This window comes from Eleutherodactylus coqui, chromosome 7, assembly GCF_035609145.1.
Source record: "Eleutherodactylus coqui strain aEleCoq1 chromosome 7, aEleCoq1.hap1, whole genome shotgun sequence".
In the NCBI taxonomy this organism is placed as follows: Eukaryota; Metazoa; Chordata; class Amphibia; order Anura; family Eleutherodactylidae; genus Eleutherodactylus; species Eleutherodactylus coqui.
Genome location: NC_089843.1, coordinates 82,243,849 through 82,267,490, shown reverse-complemented (window position 1 = coordinate 82,267,490; position 23,642 = coordinate 82,243,849). Strand labels below are relative to the sequence as shown.

General features: G+C 42.9%; 1 protein-coding gene across 1 annotated transcript in view; it reads left to right on the top strand.

Annotated features, from left to right (window-relative positions):
• The first annotated feature begins 1,945 nt into the window (after window positions 1–1,945).
• ZNF518B (zinc finger protein 518B) overlaps window positions 1,946–23,642 on the top strand; it is a 37,299-nt gene continuing 15,602 nt past the window's right edge. Inside the window, exon 1 of the mRNA XM_066573274.1 lies at window positions 1,946–2,075. The gene's annotated coding sequence lies outside the window, so the exon portion shown is untranslated. The remainder of the gene's footprint in view (window positions 2,076–23,642) is intronic.

The window sequence follows — 23,642 nt, the reverse complement described above, 5'->3', positions numbered from 1 at the left end:
AGCCGGCTCCATTGAAAGCAATGCGCTGCCGGCGTTCGCGGGATGAATTTTCGGGAAGGGCTTAAATATATAAGCCCTTCCCTGCAATTCATCCAGAAATGTGTAAAAATAAAAAAAATATATATACTCACCCGGTCCCAGCAGACGGAGTTCAGCCGCGGCCGGCGGCAGTTCTCTGAACTGCTCTCTGTAGTATTCAGCAGCCGGGGCTGAATTCATGAATGGGTGTGAGTGAGAGCTGCCTCTGATTGGTCAGGCTGTGACCAATCAGAGGCAGCTCATTCAGCAGGCGGGGATTTTAAATCCCCGGCTGCTGAATACTACAGAGAGCAGTTCAGAGAACTGCCGCCGTCCGCGGCTGAGCTCCGTCTGCCTAGACTGGGTGAGTATATATATTTTTTTTATTTTTACACATTTCTGGATGAATTTCAGGGAAGGGCTTATATTATTAAGCCCTTCCCGACAATTCATCCCGCGCACGCCAGAAGCCCATTGCTTTCAATGGAGCTGGCTGTATTGCCGGCTCCATTGAATTCAATGGGCAAACATCATTCTTCTCTGTCACAGCTGTTACAGTTGTGGCAGAGGAGAATGATTTGTCTACTATATGTTCTCAATGGGGTTGGCGTTGCTGCCGCCGGCCCCCGTTGAGCGCATATACAGAAGAGAACAGGACTCGCAGATCGCAGATAGGTGCGATCTGCGATTTCTGTTCTATAATTTATCGGACGAGCGCATAAAAAGCGCTCATGTGTCCGATACCATTGCAAAGCAATGGTTTTATAAAATCGCTGGACGCATGCGCAAATCGCGCAACAAAACGCCCGTCTGACTAAGGCCTTATAATATAGTGCTGTACTTGAGTATTGAAGCGTATTATAAAGCCTATGAAGCTCTGCCAGAGGCTGAATCTCATGGGCCACCAAGCTGGCAGACCCAGAGACCATATTCAAACCTCTGGTGCCGTAACAACCCATTGGGACCCTGTGATCACAGCGCAAAAATCTGATGGGTAATAGAGGGAGCTTCCTCTGTCAGCCCTTTACATGCCTTGGTCGCATTTACCGTGGCATGTAATGGATTAAAGAGTGGGGATCAGAGGTTTCTCCACTCCGGTTCTCTGGTTTGAGCAAGTGCCAGGCTGTTATCTTACAGCTGCACATCTGATGCAGCACCGTAAATAGGTGATTCATCAGAATAAATCCCTTTAAGGACTGCTGTTAAAAGGCATATGGGCGGTCATTAAGGGGTTAATCTTTATCAAAATATGAAGAACAACAGTACAAAGCAGGTTCAGTGGGTATAACAATGTCTCCAAAGTTATCTTCACAGATTGGTTTTCCCCTTTTATCAACATCCCTTATCATGTAATTGGCCCCAAACTGCAAAACTCTATCTTCATAATTTGTTTTCTGAACATACCCTAAAAAATTGCATAATGCGGCAACCAATTAACAAATTCATCCTGCGGTGGTAATTTCTCTGTACATGGAGCTGGGTGCAGGACAGTACACATTTATAACTCTATTCTTGCTATTAGGTGATTTTGTATAATACTGAACAGTAAATTATAATGCCTTTCATAATATAAAACCAATGCATGTAGACACATACAAATCCGTTTCACTAGGACAAAAAGAAAAACACTTTACAAATTAGAATCATGTTAAATGATTGATACATTTCATTACAACCGACTACAAACTTCCCTTCTTCCTGCTGCAGTGACGAAAGCTCAGCACAGCAGTTCTCTTCTACCAGCAGAGCGGGGCTTGCCGCTCCTTCGGTTGAACACCAGATGGCGCTGTGCTCTCCCTATGAGAACACTGCTCTGTGTCTATACCAGAACCGTCAGCCACTCCCCCTGTAGAGTTCTACTGGAGACACGTAGCCGGGCGGCCAATGGGAGCGCCGTCTACAGGAGCTCTGACGTCATAGCAGCAGGGCAGGCGGCCGGTTGTGCCTGGATTAAGCAGCCTCCGTTGGACGTGAGCGGAATGGTTGACATTGGGGATCATTGGGGTTCACAGTGACGAGCACAGAGGCGGCGGGCGGCCATTGTTGCAGCTGACGAGGTGATCCGGGATCATTGTTACACTGTATCTTAGCTCGGGAGTGTTGAGCACGCGTGTGGACAAGGGCTGGGGACGGGTATTACAGCAATCCGGCGTGCATTTGGTTAAATGTGGCCGTGTGCAGGAGAATGGGGGCGGATGTACTGCTGTAGATTCATGTGAAGCCCAGAGGAAGAGATCGGTGCTCTCCAGAATGGTCTGTAATAACATTGTAGTGCTACATAATGTCCGACCGAAGTGCCAGCAAGGGGTTAATGCATTGTGACTGTCTCATTCTCGGGCTCGAGCACAGTGTTGATCAACAAGGCAGTGCTTTTCATGGTTCTTGGTACTGAACTGGTTAAGCAAGTACTTTAGCAACTTGTGACTATTTATTTATGCACTTCTGCCTTTGTTTGGTAGACTAGTCTTGTTTATGTCATAATATTGTTGGGTTTCGCAGAATTGTTTAAACTTCTGTTGACACAACAGATCCTGTGAATTTCTAGGAATGCCCAAAATTAAAATTTTTGGCACTTGATCTTTTATCGCTCTGATCAATGGGATAATAAATAAAACAAGATGAAAGGCCAAATAAAGGTGCTAATAGACGGAACGATTATCATTTAAATGTGCTAAAGTGACCGCTGATCGCTCGGTCTAAACGCGCGCCAGTGATGATTGAGAATCGTTCGCCTTTCATTCATTTTAAGTAGGCATAGGAACCATGGTGGCAAATGAAATGGCAGTTGTTCAGTCCCTCTCCTTCGCTTATACAGGGACTGAACGATTCCCATTTGAACGAGCCAATGATGCATTTGCCTGTTTCCGCAGGCTGCACAAGTGCGAACGAGTTAGCGGTGACGTCACTTTTTTCTGCATTCAAACGAGAATCAGCAGGACCCTAAACAAGAGTGTAATGTAACAGTAGCTGGATGCAGTAGGCTCTGGTTACAAGAGCTTACAATCTTAAAGGGGTTGTCTCATCAGTCCAACCTCTATCCATATTGCCTATTATGGAATATGGATGACATAGGTACTTCCTCCACTTGGGACCTGGAGCTGCTCAGTTATAGTGACTCCCGCTTTTGGTAGATTTGGCCAAGCTATATAAACGGGTTGCCCGTTTTATTGGAAAGGGGCTCAGTTTAATACTACCTTTCCCCCCCATCTGTAGCAGCTGATTGTCATTACCACTACAGTTGGAAATGGGATTGTATTGATGATACATCCCCTTCAAGGCAATCTATAAGCTATTAAAAGGGAAACTCAAGCAAAAACTGAAACTTTCCATTATATACTTTAAAGGGCAACTCCAGCAAAAACACATTTTTTTCCCCCCATCCCTGCCCCGTCACCTCATTGCCTGTCACAGTCGCAGGTCTCCTGTGTATTGCAGCCTATTGTCTGATGCTTGTCAGGCACCATCTTGAGATTTTTAACTTTTATTTTCAAAACTATCCCATGATGCATCAGCACATTAGCTAGAGGCTGTACTCATCTGCCAGCTGGTGAAACAATGTAGTTATCATTACTTTCTATATATTTACTTAAATATGCTACAGACTATAAGTATCCAATCAGGAGGATGAGCTGTAATCTCCTCTATTATACCAGTGTACAGGAACTCTGTGATCATCAGTAACACTGATAGGAGTGTCTCTGTCCCCCTCTATGCAGTTTCTGTGGTAGGGTCCATGTAATAGTATCACTCAAACTGTGAAATTGACTAGTTTCAGCTAGCATAACCTGAGTAAATCTGAGCTGGTTAGAACAGAGATCACATGACCATCTGAGGAAAAGGGCCAGGAGTTTCAGGTAGAAAGGAACAACTAATCCAGGTAACATTAGCTCACTTATATACTGTATGCTTTGGGGATAACTACATAATGAATGGGGGGAAAAAATCACTGTGATGGCCCTTAAAGGCTTTGGGTACATGGAAACCTTTTGTAGGGCAACTACTTCTATGTAGTGCCAGCTGCAGTCCCCAAGATTGCATGCAACTGAATGTATACCTGTGGACTGCAATGGTAGCTTGATAGTTAAAATCAAATGCATTACAAAAGTTTGTGTAGTCCAAATCTAAGGCTAGACGTACACATTGGATCTATGTGTCAATATACATCATTAGCTGTATATTTTGGTGGGACCAATAGATCATTAACAATGTATGGGATCCTCCTGACTCTCCCATGATGGCAGATGTCAGTGGAAATAAAGATCGAGCAGTTGGATTTCAATTGCCTGATGCTTTATTTTGTTCCTTCTCTACAGTATATTCAGAACACCAGCATGCTTAGCCGAGACAACTGTACATCCGTATGAGGGTGTTGGGTTAGATAGTTGTTGGCCGAACACTCATTTGACTCTAAGCTATCTAATGTGCATGGCCAACCAAAGTCTTTGTCTGACCCTTTCCTTTGCTTAGCATCCGAATATGTATAGGCCATTCCATTAAATAGCTGTGGCAAATGAAGAAGCTTTCATCTTACCTACATTTACCTTAAGTGCTAGCTGAACATATTGGGGGTGTTGGGGTCAATGCTGTAATGCCCTTGTGCTAAGATGACTTGCCTCTATTGATGATATAATGTTTAGTATGCTACTTTTGTGTCATATTTGGGGCCAGAGGTGGTTTACATCTGCGTTTCGCTACTCTGTTGCTTGGCTCTGTCACAGACAAACAACAATGGGAATAGGAGAACCATTGGATCCGACACATGCCAGACCCGAACGGCACCCAGTGATATAATGGGGCCTGCTAGGCTATCGGCATGCTGCCTGGGATTTTCTGTGCTATTTCATCAGAGATATTGTGCCAGGGGCTCCGAACTAAGCTTGTAGCGCAAAGGTGAACATGGCCTTAAATACCATTCTAAACAACTACTGTATTTAAGTCTACAATATACATTAGTTTAACATAAAATATAACCCTTTTTCAACCACATGGTAATTGATTGTGAACCCCCTGAATTCACCGCAGACAGTATATGAATGTTTTGACTATTGTATAAGGAACAATGTTGTATGCATATTTTATTTTAAGACTAATAGAGTATAAGAATACGTCAGAAGGCAACCAATTGTGATACAGTCACACATGATGATTCTTATATTTGAACCATCAATATCAACAATGATAGATGATACTTTTTTATTATTATTGTTAATGTTCTTTTTTTCAAAGTCCCATCAATTCCAGGGCACTGTGCAAACGAGGAAATAGGGGTTAAAGGGGTTGTCTCGCGAAAGCAAGTGGGGTTAAGCACTTCTGTATGGCTATATTAATGCACTTTGTAATATACATCGTGCATTAAATATGAGCCATACAGAAGTTATTCACTTACCTTCCCTGCGCTGGCGTCCTCGTCTCCATGGCTCCGTCTAACTTCAGCGTCTAATCGCCCGATTAGACGCACTTGCGCAGAAGGGTCTTCTGCCTTTGGCTCGGTTCGGCAGCAGCGGCGTTCTGGCTCCGCCCCCTTCTACACGTCATCACGTAGCTCCGGGCGATTAGACGCTGAAATTAGACGGAGCCATGGAGACGGGGACACCAGCGCAGGGAAGGTAAGTGAATAACTTCTGTATGGCTCATATTTAATGCACGATGTATATTACAAAGTGCATTAATATGGCCATACAGAAGTGTATAACCCCACTTGCTTTCGCGAGACAACCCCTTTAAGTACATAAGGCTATATTTACACCTGCGTTAGGGATTAGTTTAGGGTTTTCTGCACTGGTTTTGGAGGAGAAAAACTGAAGTCAAATGGAAAGGCTTCCACTCCGTCAAGTTTCCGTTTTCTCTAAATTGTAAAAAAAATGCAGACCACGCTATTTTTCCCTCCAAAAAAAACTGAAACCTGACGAAATGGAAGCAAACTGTAGCCTTGCTGTTTTTTCAAAACCCCATTGAATTCAATGGAGACAAAACATCCGTTGTGTCTTTTTTTTTTTTTTTTTTTTTTTAAGTTTGATTTCAGTTTCTCTCCTCCAAAAATGGAGCTGAGAGATAAAAACCCTGAACTGAGCCCTAATGCAGGTGTAAAAGCAGCCTTACACTACATATACTATACCTATAACCACATTGCATAAAACACAGACAGGAACGATAAACATCTATGAAATAACCTAATAAATTGATATGAAGGGAGAGAGGACACTGCCTGCGAGGGCAAACAGTTTACTGGGGAAGGGGACGGTAGGAGGGGGTAGAAGGTGCTTATCTTGTGGTGGCAACAGGCATACTGTAGTTTGTAGGCCTGTCTAAAGAGGTGGGTTTTTATTGTTTTGTTGTTTGTTTTTTGTGAGTTGTACGCTTTAAAGTGTCATTGTAAAACAACTTAAAGGGGTTGTCCCGCGAAAGCAAGTGGGGTTCAGCACTTCTGTATGGCCATATTAATGCACTTTGTAATATACATCGTGCATTAAATATTGGCCATACAAAAGTTATACACTTAACCCCTCTGGTGTTGGCGTCCCCGTTTCCATGGTGCCGACCGAAGCCTTCTTCTGCCTGGATTAGACGCCCTTGCGCTGAAGGAGCCGCTCCGGCGTGCTCGCGCCGCACAGGTCTTCTGCGCATGCGCAGAAGACCTCTGCGGCGCGAGCACGCCAAAGCCGGACAGAAGAGGGCAGACTGCGCAAGCGCGTCTAATCCAGGCAGAAGGCGGCTTCGGTCGGCGCCATGGAGACGGAGACGCCAACACCAGAGGGGGTAAGTGTATAACTTCTGTATGGCCAATATTTAATGCACGATGTATATTACAAAGTGCATTAATATGGCCATACAGAAGTGCTTAACCCCACTTGCTTTTGCGGGACAACCCCTTTAAGTTAGATGTATTTTAAATCATCTTTGGTAATTGTTTTTTTTTTGTTTTTTTTTTTTAATTTTTAAAGTCTTGATCTATATTATGGTTCAATAACTTTTTATTGGAAGTTTAGTTAGCAGTATTATGGGAAAAGAGCATTTAAACATAATAAAGAAATAGTAATGATGACCTAGCAATCATGTACACTATTACACGACTTACATGAAATGACCGCACCAATGGGTGTAGACAGAATGTGAAAGACAGAAAAGAGGGGGAAAAAGGGAGTTAAAAACAAGAAAGGAGGAAGGACCTTAACAACCACCCTACTGAGCTACGTGATCCACTGAAATGACTGAAAGGATAAGTAGAATCTCATGCTGCTGTTAAATGTATAAGGGAATATCACTATTGACAATCCAATCGTCCATCGCTGGAGAGCAACAAAACTGGTACCCAGATGGTATTGAATGCATCTACCTTTTAGTTGTCTCTCATCTCCTTCATACGCATCAACTGGCATAGCAGAATGGTAGAGTTCCACAGTCTGGGTATGACCTGGCACATGGCCAGAATAACAAAAATCGAACCAGGCCCCTTTTGTCAGAGGATGCAGTGTCTGGGAACATCTATAGTAAGGCCATTTCAGGAGTAATGATGGACAGAGGATCTACATAGAAAGCTATAGAAACTGGATATATGCCTCCACAGGGCAAAACCACCACATATGGGATAGTGTGCCTAAGGCAGAGAAGCATCTCCAGCACATGGCTGAGGCCTGGGGATACATTTGAAAACATCTTAACTGGGGTTCTGTACCACCTTGAGAGATATTTATTACCAAGCTCCTGGAACTTGCAAGAGATGGAGAGCTTATAAATTAAATGATTTGGTCCAGGCCTTGTCTGGGTAGAAGCGTCCTAGCTCAGCCCCCTTTCCCCAGTAAAATGTGATAGACCAGAGAGATCTTGTGCATTGGGGCAGTAGAGCAGAAACAAAGTTGTTCAAAATAAGAAACTGGCCCATATTCTTTGAAATTGGTTCCAAGGAGTTGATGTCTTGATATATATCAAAATAAATCCTAAAGTTCTGCAGAGTTTGCACATTGACAATTTATGGCCCTTTTACACACAAAGGGAAATGCATGATTGTCATTTGCCTGCGAGAATGAGGCCGATGATGTCATCCTCACCAGCTCGTTCGCGCTTGTGCATCCTGTTTAGACAAGCAGCTCATCATTGAGAATCGTTCAGTGTTTAATAATCCTATGTGAAACACTGAAGGGAAGCGTTTAAATGTAACGAGAAGTGAACAAGCCATTGATAATTATAATGCCAACTGAACGACGAACAAAAGGCAAATGATTCTCGTAACCTTTTCTGTCATTGGCTCGCGTTTACACTGAACGATTATCATCTACTTTTGCTAGTTTGAACAATTTTTGAAATGATAATCATTCTGTCTGAACGCACCTTAGGCCTAATAATAAGCTGACACTTCCTCTTCTGCAAAGGAAATGCCTCTGCAGTTATCTAATTATCATCACTGGTAGGATTACAATGAGAGGTGACACCTGTTAACAGATAACACAGGATCCACCATTCACAATAGATGATCATCTCTGTTTATCTCGTCCCCCTCCTTGCACAATGACCTTTTTTTACAATTCGCTGAACATGCCAAGAACAGTCTCCCAAAGAAGTCAATGGGTCAGTAAATGTACGAATGGACCATTTACAGCATTCTGCTGTAAAGCATACCTGAAATTGTTAACTGCAGTTCAGGCAAGATGGCCACCCTCATAGCCGTGTACAGAAAATGGAATGAAGATAAAACTAGAATAAAAAAATAGAAAATATTGCACTATCTGGTTTTAATTAGTCAGAACATATATAGGTGATACATTACCTTTAAATCAAGTTTTTATGTTGGACACTTTTTAGAAACTTTTCAGTGTTTTCTTTTTCTTTAGACTTGCAGTTCTCACTCTGAGAATTTAGCCTTCTAATAAGTTGACATTTCTTTTTCCGTAGAGATCCCCTTGAAGCAGTTACCACATTATCATCACAGACAGTATTACAATAAATAGTATTTACCCCTTCTTGATTTCTTCTTTTTTCATATTTTATCACACTTGAATGTTTGTTTCATATCGTACAACTACTTTAAATATTAGACTAAGATAATAAAGGTAAAGACAAAAGTCTGTTTTGATGATTTCATGTATTGAAGGAATAATGCAGTTAGCTCTACCTGGCCATGTGAGAAAAAGTGATTACTCCCTTAGCTACTAAATTTAACTAGTTGCCCAAATTCAGTTGACAGTTGGGTTCAGTTTCACTAGCCGTACCCAGACATAATCACTGCCAGACCTGTTAAATCTAAAGATCACTTAAATACAAACTGTCTGGCAGTGTGAATCTGGCTAAAAGGCCTCAAAAAGCATCATAACTAGAGATGAGCGAGTATACTCGCTAAGGCACATTACTCGAGCGAGTAGTGCCTTAGCCGAGTATCTCCCCGCTCGTCTCTAAAGATTCGGGGGGCGGGGAGTGGCAACTCACCTGTCACCCGTGCCGCCCCCCAAATCTTTAGAGACGAGCGGGGAGACACTCGGCTAAGGCACTACTCGCTCGAGTAATGTGCCTTAGCGAGTATACTCGCTCATCTCTAATCATAACTCCTTGTTCTAAGGAGATTCAAACACGAATGTGAAATGGAGGCATTGAAATCTATCCACCCGCAAAGGGTTTCAAAGCCATTGCTAAGACTCTGGCATTTCAGCGAATCACAATGAGGGCTATTATCCACAAATTAAGAAAATTCAGAACAGGGATGAAACTCCCTAAGGATGTCTGTCTATCCTATCAAAATTTCACCAAGAGCGCATCAACGACAAATCCAGGAGGGCACTAAAGAACCCAGATTAACATCTAAAGAACTGCAGGTCTCACTTGCATCAGTTTAGGTCAATGTACATGAGTCCTCTATAAGAAAGACAAATGGTATCCATAGTTAGAGATACAAGGCATAAAACACTGCTTATCAAAAAGTACACAAAAGCTCATCTTGCATTTTGCCAAAAAAATCTAGATGACTCTAAGCCACTTGGGTTAATATTCTGGGGACTGATGGGTCAAGGGTGGAACATTTTGGAAGACTTGGGTCTCTTTATATCTGGTGTAAAACTAATAGTGTGTTCCCCAAGAAGAACATCATGCCAACAGTCAAACATGGTAGTGGTAGTAGGATGGTCGTCCTTGTTTCTGTAGGACCTGAATGACTTGTCATAATTGATGGCTCTATGAATTCTGCTCCCTATGAGAAAATTGTGAGGGATAATGTTTGCCTGTCAGTTCATGACCTAAAACTCAAGCAATTCCACCTTTTAAATGGTTCAAAAGAAACAAAATTAAGGTTTTGGAGTGGCCGAGTCCATGTACTGACCTAAATCATATTGAGATGCTGTGTTAAGATTTTAAATGGGCAGTTCATACTCGAAGATTTAACTGTAACTATTAATTTTTGAAGCCTAATTTTAAAACCCCTGTGGGGTCAAAACTCTCAGTATACCACTTTTATGAATTCGTGAGCGTAGCTTCCAAAACTTTCGAGGTCTGTTTCTTATCTCTTGGCACCTCAAGACTTATGCAAACCTGAATATGTGCCTGGTAAATTACCCAATAAGTGGGAGGCTCCAAAATTCACAAGGTGCGCCTTAACTACTGAAGCTGGTATTTGAGTCTTGTTGTGCACTAGGATAACATGGAATATTTCTGAAAATTGATGATTCAGGGTAATAAAAATATTGAGTATTGTTTATTTAACTCCTGCAGTGGTTCAGAAAAATAATTTAAAAAAATGGAAATTTTTTTTGAGAAAAATAAAATTTTCAAATTAATTCTCCATTTTGCTTTAGTTCCTGTGAAACACCTAAACGGTTAACAGACATTGTAAATGCCTTTTTGATAAGTACAGTATTACTAGTGCCATGATGGTTTCTAATATATAGGTCTCTCAAAGTCAGTTCAGAATTAAATTGATCCCATAAAAATAGATTTTTGACTTACTTCAAAAACAGGAAAATTACTCTTCTACTTTATATAAATTTTTTGACACCTAAAATTAAATAAAAGTGCACTTACAAAATGATACCAACATAGAATGAGTATATAGTAAATGTTGTTTAAGAATTTGTGGTATGAGTGTCTGCCTTACAAGCAGAAAAATTCATAATTTGAAAATTGCTAAATTTTCAAAATTTTCTGCAAATTTAGGAATTTTTTTTTATAAATACAAAATGTATCAACAAAATTGACCAACTATAAAATAAAATGTGTCACAAAAAATATGAGAATCACTCGGATGAGTAAAAACATTCCAAAGTTATTACTGTATAAAGTGTTGCAGGTGAAATTTGAAAATGGAGCTTGATCAATAATGCCAAAACTGACTGCAGGGGAAGGGGTGAAAAAGAATGGCTGGGGGATGGGTTGTCTTGGTATAACCACTGCCTCTGCTTTGCTCTGCCCCTCATCTTCTGTTAACACAGTGTTAATCCAGCATTGAGCAGAACTGCTTTGTCATCTGATACAGACTGCTTGCTGGGAATTCACAATCTAACAGCTGCATTGGCCGTGAGCTGAGGGCAGACACTGGACGAAGGCCTGCCAGTACCTACATTATATTTTATCTCCTTTCTATGTTAATTACATTTTTGTAAAAATCTTTTCACCTAAAAACTGTTACAAAATAATCTAGTAATTTTGCCCTTTGTAACCTCTTTTAGATTTTTTGTTTAAATTGCACAATCTAGAAAATTAACTATTTTAATATTTCATTTTGCAAATAGTGATAAGAACAAATCCAACATCTGACTGTTTTTTTAAGCAACCATATCTTTTCTAGCTATACATTTTTGTACTTGTAATGCTAAATGTAGCCCAGTGTCTACATCAGTATACCTGATACATCTGCCTATTCCTAACGATTGATCAGTAGGTCACTTTTTGTAAAATATAGATTAAATATTACTCCTTGTACTGTAGGTATAATTCCTGTTTTCAACAGAGCTTAATTCTTAGATGATATTTTCTCCATTAAAGGGGTTTTCTGGCCAAAACGTATTGATGACCTATCCTCAGGATAGATAATCAATAGTTAATTGCCAGGGAACATGCCACCAGGTATCTCTGGTGATCACCAGGCCTACTTAGTGCAGAAGGGCTGGATGTCATCATAGGGGTTGGGAGAGGAATTTCCATGATGGCTTCACTCCCAGCTTGGAAATCAGTGGGAACTGAAGTGACTATTACAGTTTTGGCACTTCTGCCTCTGACACCAGGGACAGACACAGAAGTGTAATTATGTGATATTGAAGATAGTTCATCAACCGTTTTTGCCTAGGAAAGCTCCTTTAAACACTTTGTGTACTATGTGACCTCGTTGGGTGTCAATTTGTAATGTGTAAAAGAATATATTGTCCTAAAAGTAACATGTAGTTGAAGTTAGGCTTTTCATGCTAGACCTATGTCTAATTTGTATCTCGTATGGAGATTACTTCTTACTATGTGCTTTGTACTTTGAGAGCTGAATCCGTAGTCGTCTCATTAGCATCAGAGGGTTTACAGTGAAATATTCCCTATAAGTCATTGTAGCGAGCGAGCTGGGAAATTGGGGATCTTGGTGTTTCTAAATTTGGCAATCTAAAACAGTACCAAATAAATTTGCCATAATTAAGTACGTAGTTATGGGTTTTTGGCAATGAAGGAATTAATGTCTGCAATTCTGGTAGTTTTCAGCAGTAATGTCAATATCCCTGGTGTTGTAGAGCAGAGAAAATGTTAATGTTAAATACCTTGTGTTTAGTGGGTTGCTCACCCCTCCAAGGCTCTAGTCTTGTCCCTGTAGCAAGGCATCCACTATGAAGTTCACAATGCATAAAACGGGAGTGCACGGAGTTCAAATTCGACTAAGTGCAATATCTACATGGAGTTAGTATGTTTTTCTCTAAGGCTTAGAAAAAGGGGGTATAGCCTCAATCTGTTCATTGGATTTGCTATTATTTACACCAGTGACTTGCGTAAGTCTTAGTGAAAGTCTAGATTTCCCATTCTTGCACACGGACTGGCCAGATGTGCCAGGTTTATTAAAAGGCTTGGGCCTCTTAATAAATTTGGTGGACTTCACTCCAGCAACCCCCTTGCTTAGACCAGCTTATAAATATTTTCTCTCTTGCTTCTCACACTATTTAAAGCCCTGTTTTTGTGGGACATCTTACATTTTTAGACATCACTTTGAGGTATGGTAGTGATTTATAGGAATTTTTACTAATTCCAGAAGGCATAAATAAAACTATTCTGCCATTGTTGCGTCATAATTGTATTTAAATGTTTTGGGGGAACTTTTTTTTTAATAAAGTCAAATTTGTGTATATTAGTATGATTTCATAATCTTTATATAGCGCCAACATATTCCGCAGCACTTCAGGGTACATGTACAGACAAAATCAGACATTACATGCATTAGTAAACTAATTTGAACAGTATGGGTGAGGGCCCTGCTTGTAAGAGCTTACAATCTTATGAGAAAATGGGGGTTACACAAGAGGTAAAGATTGATCAAAGTATTGACTATTAACCAGGGTAGCAAATTCCAGAGAATTAATGCAGCTCAAGAAAAGTCTTGGAGATGGGAGTGGAAGATTCAGATTATAGAGGATGTTGGTCTGAGATCATTAGGCCAAAGGACAGTAGGGGTAGGGAGGTATATAGAGATGAGGGATGAGGGAGGGTGGTGCATCGCAATGGAGGGATTTATGGATGAGCATGATAAGTTTAAATTGTAGTCTAAAGTGGACGGGCAACCAGTGCAGTGACTAGCATAGGGTCAAGGCAATGGTGTAGCCTGGCCGCTGCATTCAGGATAGATTGAAGGGAGAGTTTGAGCATAAGAACAAATAGTGGTGAGTTATAGTAGTCAAGACCAGAATGAATAGGGGAAATAAGAGTTTTGGCTTTTTTTTTTCAACAGTAAGAAGATGGTGGATTGTGGAGATGTGTTTGAGGTAAAAATGGCATGAGCATGCAAGTGATAATTTATAATTGTATGCTTTACATGCACAGGCATGTGTCAGGGTATGCCTTAACAGGCAATAATACTGGGCAACCCAGGCAGCCCTTTGTTAGGCTGTCTGTTATTCTTGCATCTTAAAATCCTTAAACTCAGTAATTCCAGCGCTGGGCTGACGTTGTGATGAATAAAGGAGTCCCTTTGTTACCGCCTTGGTCAACACAAAGTGCAATGCTTACATCATTAAGCATCTGATCCTTGCCTTTAATACAGGTGTGTGCTTGTCAATCATGCACACACAGTTGCTGTGCCTACATTATCACCATGTTGTACATAAGGCATAGGGAGAAAATTATATGCGACCAGTTAGGATATGTATGTCATTACATTAAAGGGGTTGTCTCGCGAAACAAAGTGGGGTTATACACTTCCGTATGGCCATATTAATGCACTTTGTAATATACATCGTGCATTAAATATGAGCCATACAGAAGTTATTCACTTACCTGTTCCGTTGCTAGCGTCCTCGTCTCCATGGTTCCGTCTAAATTCGCCGGCAGCTTGCTTTTTTAGACGCGCTTGCGCAGTCCGGTCTTCTCCATTCAGCACGAACCGCTTCAGTGTGCTCCCCGCTACAGCTCTTCTGCGCATGCGCAGACGAGCTGTCACTGCTCAGGAGCGCGCTGGAGCGGCCATTCTGTACCTTCCTCTGTTAGAGGAAGGTGCAGAAACTGGAGCTGCCCAGCAGAGAAGCCCAGCCCAGCAGCCCCGAGAAGCGTCCCAGGTAAGTGATGGGTCTGGGGGGGCTGCCGCTGCGCCGGGGGGAATAGCGCTGGGCCGGGGGGGGGGGGGGGGCTGCGCCGGGGGGGCTGCCGCTGTGATGGGGGAACTAGCGCTAGGCCGGGGGGGCTGTCGCTGCGCCGGGGGGGCTGCCGATGTGATGGGGGAACTAGCACTGCTTCCTCGAGACATCTCCTTTAAGGGCTCATGTCCATGGGGCGTTTTTTCACTGCGTATTACCCGTGCAATGCACGGCCAAGTAATACATGGTGAATGGAGTCAATGGGCTTTCATGAGCAGCGTAAGCAAACACTGTCCATACGTAATAAACTGTATGGGCAGCGATTCATACGCAACCCCGCTATGAAATAGAGCGGGGGGGGGAAAAAAAAAAGAAAGTCACACTGTGCATGACCGCATGCGTGAGATACACAGGCACATGCGGTACACTTTATGTCCATACGCAGTCTTTGCTGGCTCTCTGCCGGTGTCACACAGACCGATAAAACTCTACGAGGACACCCACCGCATTTTTCCAAAACACCTGTATACAGGAGCCCTACAGGGAACCTGTTGTGTCCTTTTTATTCTGACCTCATTGAGGGCAGCATACAGTAGTGACAGACATGCCGAATACAGATCTGTCACTTACAGGTTAAGGTGCAGTGGTCTTTAACCCATTAAGGACCAAGCACTGTCAATATACATCGCTTGGTCCCTGTGTAATAGGCCAAATTAACCCCTCGTCTGGAATATACCCAGGGTTAAAAGGGCGTAGGCTAGATTATACCCCGGGTATATTATGACCTAGGCCAAACTATACCCGGAGGTGTAAAATAGTCTAGGCCATGCTATACCCCTCTATGCCAGAATATATGCCTCTAACGGGCATTGGGCAAAGGATGCCCGACACTCGTCCCCGCATACACTCGCTCCTGTGCTGTTGCATATGGGAGTTGGTATCGCTGGCTTGCTCACAGAGCAGCCAGCAGGGAAATGGGGCGACTGGAGGAGATTACTCTCCTCGTGCTCCCCTGTCCATTACCTTAACGTTACAGCCATTCAGTACAGAATTTTATGCAGCCTAAACGCTGGATGATGAGCTGATTGCTGATTACTCAGTGTAAATTTCAGCCGTTCAGTACTGAACGGCTGCTGTGTTGTTAAGTCAATGGAGGGGAGGGGGGGCACGAGGAGATAAATCTCCTGCAGCCGCCCTGCTGTGAGCCAGCGATACTAGCTCCCGTGCTTGTATCTACTATGTATGCTACTATGCACTGATACACACACAAATCAACCTCCGTCACTGCCCAAATACGCTGCGCTAAGGGAATTGTTTTTGTGCATATGCTCGTCTAAAGCCACACTGAGAACTAATCTGAGGGCTGTATTACACAGGCCAATAAATCGTTCAAATTCCCTCATCCAGTGGGAATCTGAACGACTATCGCTCAGTGTAAATGTACCCACTGACTGGACGACCAACGAGAATTCATTCACGGTTCACTTTGTGCATGCTGAAAACTGAATGATGCATTGGCCCATGTGAACAGGCAGTCATTCACTTATGAACCGCTGCCTGTTTACTGTGGTTGGAGGCGGCCGCTCCGCCTCCATTCACTAGTGATGCTTGTTCCTGTGTAATAGCTTTGGAGCAATCTGTTTTGTATCTGTGCGCAAAAGGTCGGTCCATATAAAAGGGCCCTTAAAGGAATTGTCCAAACAGTGAGCAGGCAGGGTACTCTCTCCCTCTTTACCAGTTTGTAACCAATGTAGTTCATGTTTATTGTTCTCCATATGTAATAGATTTAATTTAACCCGTTTTCACATGCAAAGTGCCCAGGAATTTATGGTGCTTTAATATTTATATTATATAAGGGGGGGGGGGGGGGGTGGCCATATATACAAAAAAAACAATTATTTTTGGTATAGTGACACCAAACACTACCATATACTTAGATCCTGACTTCATTCCCCTTTTATATAAGCGAGAAGTGCTCTAAGGTTTTAATAGCTTATCAGTAGGAGATGTTTGTTTGTTTGTTTGGTTTAAAAGGCTATTAGCCTAATGAGGTCCAGATGTGTTCTTTTTCCTGTGGTTTTGCGCAGTGTTTCACGCATCCTCTTGTGTATTTGCACACATCCTATAGACATCTATGGGGCCTTTCATGTGCAAATGTGCACAAAAATAGAGCATGCTTTGTTTTTTTGCGCACAAAATGCGCTCATAAGAACAAACTCACTGAAGTCAAATGGGTTCTGTTCTCCGTGTATTGGGCGTGTACATTTTGTGCCTACAAACACAAGTGTAACTTGCCTTTTATAAGTAATGACCGGAACAATCAATATTCTTTTCTAATGGCAATTGCTACTCTTATGGAGGTTTTCCAGTACTCAAAAAAAAAAATGTCTCTGGTTGTGGACCCAAGTAATAAGCAATACTCTGAGTAACTGTCTGTCCAGCACTGGAGCCCCGGTCTCCACCGCTCTGAACCCAGAAGACGACAGCTACAGTCACATGCCATTGGTTGTGCACATGACCACTCGGCCAATCACAGGCGTGTTATGAAGGCATGTAACTGCTGAAGCCTGTGTTTGGCTATGTGTTCCTGGCAAAATGACATGTGGCCACAGTCGGATTGGCTAAAGTGGGAAATTATCAAATAAAAAATGAAATGGACTATTTCTTTTTACTAAAATGAAAATGACCCACTGCCGACACCAACCAAAGCCATTGCCATATGCTTCCTGTAATCCAAAACTGTACAAATTATATATCAAAACGTCCAAAACAAAATGAGGAAGCCATTCCTATACTATATTTTAGTGTAAATATACTGATGAAAAAAAAACCAATAAACAAATAAAAAAATTAAGCTTTTTACCTTTAATAAAACTAAAAAACAAAGAAAAAAAAGCCAGTGAAAAAAAAGATTTAAAAAAACATAGCCCTATATGTCGCTGGAAAATATGTTGCTGAAGAATATATAAATATATATATTAGGGCAGTAAAACCACTACATGGGTAAAATTCCTAAAAAGTGTCTGGTACTTAAAGGGGTTGTCCCGTGAAAGCAAGTGGGGTTATACACTTCTGTATGGCCATATTAATGCACTTTGTAATATACATCATGCATTAAATATTGGCCATACAGAAGTTAAACACTTACCCCCTCCGGTGTTGGCGTCCCCGTCTCCATGGCGCCGACCGAAGCCTCCCTCTCCCTCGATTAGACGCGCTTGCGCAGTCTGCTCTTCTGTTCTGTTGAATGGGGCTGCTCTGGCGTGCTCGCGCCGTACAGGTCTTCTGGGCCTGGGCCTTAAGGTTAAGAAATTACAGCTTGTTCTTACAGCTGTCTGCAGAAGAGGAGTCCCATTTATTAATGAGGCACTGCTCGCCCCACCCATTCACCCTGATTGGCAGTCCTCTAGCTATTTACACTGCATAATGAGACAACTGTGAATCAGAGAGGGTGGGCCGGACTAGCAGCTCCTCCTACATAAAGTAGACTCTGCTCTTGCTAGGATCTGGAGGAGCAAGCTGTAAAGTCTGAAAACCACTGCATGTTACCCCTTAAGGCTGCATTCCCACGAACGTATAACGGCTCAGTTTTCATGCCGAGCCGATATACGTCATCCTCATGTGCGGGGGGGGGGGATGAAAGAGCCAGGAGCAGGAACTGAGCTCCCGCCCCCTCTCTGCCTCCTCTCCGCCCCTCTGCACTATTTGAAATGGGGAGAGGCGGAACGAGGGGGGGGGGGGCTAATTCGCGGAACTTAGCCCCGATCCCGTCCCACCCCCTTTCATTGCAAATAGTGCAGAGGGGCGGAGAGGAGGCAGAGAGGGGTGGGAGCTCTGCTACTGCTCCTGGCTCTCCCCCCCCGCACATGAGGACGACGTATATCGGCTCGGCGTGAAAACCGAGCCGATATACGTTCGTGGGAATGTAGCCTAAGTGACAGACCATTAAAATCAGCATGTCTGTCCCTACATGTGCATTCAGTATTAAGTAGTAGCAGATTGTCAGTTGTTCATCTGGGTTTGGCAAACGGACTTGATATAGTAAGAGCAAAAAAGTAGAGCCTGTATAGCACTGCTCCCGATACAGTGCACTATTGTAAAACTTTTACATTAAGCAGATTAGCATGAGAATAATTCCCCTGCCAGTTTGTTCAATGTGAATAAAGTCGGTGTGTTCTGTTTTTCAGGAGTGGCGCCATCTAGCCTGTACCTTGTGCTCCTATTCTATCAAGACTACTTCATGCTGTACACATTAAGAGCAGCATAAAATGCCTGACAGGTTCCCCTTTTAAAGCTATAAGGTCTACAAAGTCAATATATCAAATAGAAAGAAGTCAGCTAAATTGAGCTAATCCATTCTTAATTCAATTCAGCCAGGTCAATTCACAGGAATGCAAGGAAAACCCAGTGGACTGCTGGTAATTGTGTTACTCCAGAATAAATGCATAAAATTCCAACACTTCCTTTAAAAACATAGATTTTATTTGTTTATCCATGAAAACTATTTCAATGGCGTGTATACATGCATTCATTCTAGAATAAAGTCTACAAAGACCTTCCTCATGAAGTGGTTAATATGATCATGTGTTCCTCCTCCCCTAGTTTCCTTCTTCTTAATCATACTTTTACATGTAGTAAGGAAGTTCATTACGAAACAGGAAATTGAGTTTTGAAAAAGAAAGTAAACTGCAGTAAGTGAGTGTGCCTGTATATACGCAAATCTAGTTAAAAAACAAGGTCGACAGCATTAGAGTTCTGCACAGCCCCTCTACACAACTGTGGACTGCTCTTCCCCCATAACCTAGTTTTCGCCCATTACTGATATAATTCTTTCAATTCTCTTCTCCAAATCGCACAACACTTTGCACTTGACCCAATTCCATCCCACCTCATCTCTAAACTTACTACTGTGTTTATACGAGCCTTAAGCCAGCACCTCAACCCGGCATTAGCAACCAATGACTTCTTCTTTCAACCTAAAACTATCACACCTATCTTTTAGAAGCTATCCTCTGTCTAGCTATTGCCCTGTTTACCTATTGCCGTTTGCCTCAAAGCTCCTAGAACATGCCAAACTTAAACTAGGCTAAAAAAGATTAAAATCGACGGGCCCAGATGGAATACACCCAAGGGTTCTAAGGGAATTAAGTGACGTGATAGACAGACCGCTATTTCTTATATGTAGGGACTCTATTGAGATCGGGGTTGACCCCACTAGATTGGCGCATTGCCAATGTGCTTCCAATATTTAAAAAGGGGTCAAAAGAGAACCCAGTAACTACAGGCTGTTAAGTCTCACTTTAATAATTGGAAAAATATCCGAGGGGTTTCTGAAAGATGCCATCCTGGAATTTCTCAAGGAAAACAACAGTATAGCCCCTCACCAGCATGGGTTCATGAGGGGTCGATCATGTCAGACCAATTTGATCAGCTTCTACAATGAAGTAAGTTCTAGGCAGGACCTGGGAGAGTCTATTGATCTCGTATATCTAGATTTTTCCACAGCGTTTGATACAGTGCCGTATAATAGGCTAATATGTAAAATGAGACAGCTCGGTCTGGGCGAAATTGTGTGTCTCTGGGTAAAGAACTGGCGGAGAGATAGAAAGCAGAGGGCGGTAATAAATGGTTCGTACTCTGATTGGGCCACCGTTGCTGGTGGGGTGCCACAGGGTTCAGTATTGGGCCCCATTCTGTTCAATATATTTATCAATGACCTGATAGAGGGACTGCACAGTAAAATATCGATATTTGCAGACGATACAAAATTATACAAGATAATTTAAGACAATGGAGGACAATGTACGGCTACAAATGGACCTAGATAAGCTGGAGGATGGGATAGAAAAATGGCAAATGAAGTTTAACATAGATAAATATAAGGTCTTGCACATGGGCAGGAGAAACGGATGTCACCAATGTACACTAAAGGGGGTAATGCTAGGGAAAAGCAATATGGAGAAAAGACCTGGGAGTACTCTTTGACTGTAGATTTAACTGGAGTAATCAATGGCAGTCAGCTGCTGCAAAAGCAAATAAAGTCTTGGGGTGTATTAAAAGAGTTTTAGTGGTGAGGGACGAGAACATTATTTTTCCACTATATAAGGCACTTGTACACTGGTGCTCAGGTGTCCAGAACTATTCACATTGCAAACTGTGTCCACATTGTATTGCTTGAGGGGGGGTACAAAGATGGACTGCAATTAGAGAGTTTGAAAGGAATTTTTTCCCCCCAAATGAGGGTAAATTGGCTTCTGCCTCACTGTTTTTTTTTGTCTTCCCCTGGATCAACAAGGGGAGGGGGTGTACACAGGCTGAACTGTATGGACATTTGTCTTTTTCAGCCTAGCATATAATGTTACTATGGTAAACTTTCCTCATAGTACTCGCTCTTTGACCATCTACAATTTGGCTTCTGACCCCACCACTCTAGAGAAACTAACTTAAACAAAGTCTCACAACATTTCTTTATCCTCCTCCTAAACTTCTCCACTGCCCTTGACACTGTTAGCAACTCCATCCTGTCACAAGCCCTCTCATCCATTGGCATCATTTACTTGCCGCTCTACTGGATCTTGTTGTATTTCTCCAACTGAACATTTAGTGTCTCCCACCCACGCCACATCCTTGTACTACCCTTTGTTGGTGTCCCTCAAAGAGCAGTCCTAGGACCCCTACTTTTCTCCATCTATACCATTTGGCATGGAATAGCTTATAGAATCTCACAACTTTCGGTAGCAGTATGCTGATGATACCTAAATTTACCTCTCTGGCCCAGATCTTTCCACTGTGCTCTACAGAATTCTAGGGTGTCTTTCAGCTATATCCTACTCCTTCTCCTTCTCTGTTCTAATACTTAACATGCCTTGGAGACAAAACTTGAGTTGAGCTAGCAAACGTGCACTTTTTAACTTCCACTAAAGATTTATGTATTGTAATATGATTTTTACAGTTTCACTTTGTAAGTATAATACAGTGTGTGGTGAGAAATTGTGGCCCTGTGATATTACACCAATGGAGCTAGAAAGTGTGACTGCAGAAGACGTCAATCATTGTCTCTGGTTTCCACACCTATTTCCTATTTTACTACAGATATCAAATGACTTTGTGCTTGAACTGTTTTGGACAGGCACGAAATGGTACAGGGGATTGGGTGAGCTCCCTAGTAGGCCCTGAGCTCCCGACCTCCCGCACAAGCTGCAGGTATTGTTGTATCTTGACGCCACCTGAAGCTAGGGGTTTGACAGGGGGAACGCCCCTCTCACACCCCTAGCTCCCGATAGGGTCAAGGCTTGAAGGTCCTAGCTGCACACTGTGCATTGATTACTGGCTGGCCTGCTGCCTTAGGCTGACGGTTACTTCACTTCTTAGCCTTACACTATGAGCTGTAAATGCTGGCATGTTATCGCTGTAACATGGCAGCATTCACATCTAATAATGTAAGTGTAAGAAGCGAACTAAGCCTCAGCCTAAGGCAGCAGGGCAGCCAGTAATCAATGTACACGCTGCAACGATCACTCTGAGCGGACCACCCGTCCCCGCCGGCCGCCTCAGTGCTGCGTCCCGGCAGCTATTGCAGCCTCTGTGCTCCCTGACAGGCACTCACCGCAATGTTGTCGCTTGTCGCACATGTCGTCTGCCTCCGTCGGGACAGGCTGCCGGCCCCTGCCTCAGTGCTGTGTCCCGGCAGCCACCGCAGCCTCTGTTCTCCCTAATGGGCACTCCACCGCTCTCAGTCTTGGCGCTGGCCGTGCATGTGGTCCGCCGCCGGGAGAGCCGCCCGGCTGCCGCTTTTCTCTGCTGCGTCTCGCCTGTCAGCTACATTCCCCCCGCCACCTCTGTGATGATGGCCGCTCACCGCTCTTAAGGCTGCAGCTGTGCGCGCTTGTGGTCCGCAGCTGCGCCCGGCCGCCGCTTCTGTCTGCTGAGTCCCGCCTGTCAGCTGCGTTACCCCCGCCGCCTCTGTGATGATGGCCGCTCACCGCTCCTAATGCTGCGTCAGTCCGCGCTTGTGATCCTCAGCTGGCAGTCCTTACCTTTCAGGACCTACAGGCCAAGCAGATATGCAGCCAATCATGTTCAGGGGGCGTAACTCCTCTGTCAATCTTGGCTCCACCAAGACTTCATGGTGGCGTCAAGATACAATAATACCCAACCTCCACACAGGGTAAATTCCTGCCTGCCACAGCATTCTCCATATACTACAATGGAAATCGAGCCAAACGCAAATGCAATCACCATTCTATTGAAATGTATATAGAATGAAGTAGAGGGGAATTTGTGAATGGGGACCAGGTAATATTTATATGTGACTGTACAGTGAGCCCCCAGAATGAAATTTAGTGGTGGACCCTGGGCACTACAATTAGACACTGGTTTTGTCTAGTTTTATACCGGAACCTGCCAGGATTGCTTTTTTTATTTTTTATCACCTTTTGTCTCTGTACATGCCGTAACTTTCACTTGGGTGTGTGGCTGCAGAAATTCCACTTGTTTAATCATTATTTAAACAGACAACCTACTTCTTCTATATGGAAGTAATTGCTGCTTTTCACACACATGGAATTGATAATACATTGAGAATATTCTGTAATCATTAGCAATGACATGCAATGCTGTCCATAACCTGTTCTTTAACCCCTTAAGGACACGGCCCTTTTTTTTTTTTTTACATTTTCGTTTTTTCCTCCCCCTTTTAAAAAATCATAGCTCTTTTATTCGTCCATTGACGTCGCTGTATGAGGACTTGTTTTTTGACAGATGAGTTGTATTTTTCAGTGGCACAATTTAATGTACTGAAAAACCTCTTAAAAATTCTAAGTGGAGTGAAATGGAAAAAATCCCAAATTTCCACCATCTTTGGTGCGTCTTGTTTCTACGTTGTACACACTGCAAAAG